At 44.8% G+C, this 1209-nt stretch overlaps 1 non-coding gene across 1 annotated transcript; it reads right to left on the minus strand.

Moving 5' to 3' along the window:
- Positions 1 to 486: 486 nt before the first annotated feature.
- Positions 487 to 560, minus strand: TRNAI-UAU. The gene has a single exon. It is a non-coding gene; the product is annotated as a tRNA-Ile (tRNA).
- Between the last annotated feature and the right edge of the window lie 649 nt (positions 561 to 1209).

The raw sequence follows: 1209 nt of genomic DNA on the forward strand, positions 1-1209 counted from the left end.
GGTTCGGATCCCACATACAGACCGGTTCCCGCTCACTGGCTGAGCGAGGTGCGGGCGCAGCGCCAAGGGTTGCGATCCCATTGCCGGTCCCAGTCCGGTACGGGTGCGACACTGAGGGTTGCGATCCGTTGCCGGACACAAAAAAAGACAAAAAGGGAAAAAAAAAAAAAAGATTAGGGCTAGGATTAGGGTTATGTGTGGGCTTCCTTTTAGGGTTAAGCTTAGGCTCAGTGCCCGTGCCTGGCTGAAGATCCATCACTTCTTGTGCTTCTTCTAGCTGCTGACTATTTTTCCCAGTCTTCTTTCTTTGCATGTCTCTTCTCCTTGGTCTTTAAATAGTGGTGTATCTCTTCTCTTACGGTCTCCAGCCCATATACTGCCTTTGTGCGAGTTAGAGAAAGCAACTCTCATTCAAGTTCCTTCACTAACCCCCATCTTCCAGAACATTGTATTAGTATACTATCTTTTTTTCTTTTTTCCCACAGCTGACTGGTTCAGGGATCGAACCCTGGACCTTGGTGTTATAAGCCCCATGCTCTAACCTACTAAGCTAACCAGCCAGCCCAGTACACTGTTTTAAGTTTTAGGAATAATTTATTTACAGCCAGATGCACAGATCTCACCTGTGCAGTCCAATAAGTTTCGATAAATCAAATTCTCAAGTAATCTGCATCTCTCTGAAGACGCAGGATATGCCATTACCTCAGAAAGTTGCCAGTACATCCTCAGAAGCCACCACTGATCTGATTCCTATCAGTATAGATTGGTTTTACCTGTTCTAGAACCTAATATAAATGAAATCATACATGATAATACTCTTTGATGTAAGGCTTCTTTTAAATGGCATAATGCTTTTCAGATTTATTCACATTGTGTTCTACAGACTTTTTTAGTGCAAGGCTTCTATTTTGATTTTTTTAATACCAGGTACTTTTTCACTATCTGCCCAAAGCCTGCCACAATAAATGTACGACTCTACCCTGTCTTCAGTGTTAGCTGTGACCTCGGTTCTCCTACAACAGGCTCTGCTGAACAATCTAAGTCTTAGATGATTTCTACACTTAAATTTGCTTTGATTAGATAAAAAGGGTACCCATAGGGCCGGCCCGGTGGCGTATTCGGTAGAGTGCAGTGCTTGGGAGCGCAGTGGCGCTCTCGCCGAGGGTTCGGATCCCATATAGAGACCGGTCCGCTCACTGGTTGAGCGCG

This window comes from Galeopterus variegatus, unplaced genomic scaffold, assembly GCF_000696425.1.
Source record: "Galeopterus variegatus unplaced genomic scaffold, G_variegatus-3.0.2 Scaffold8383, whole genome shotgun sequence".
NCBI lineage: Eukaryota > Metazoa > Chordata > Mammalia > Dermoptera > Cynocephalidae > Galeopterus > Galeopterus variegatus.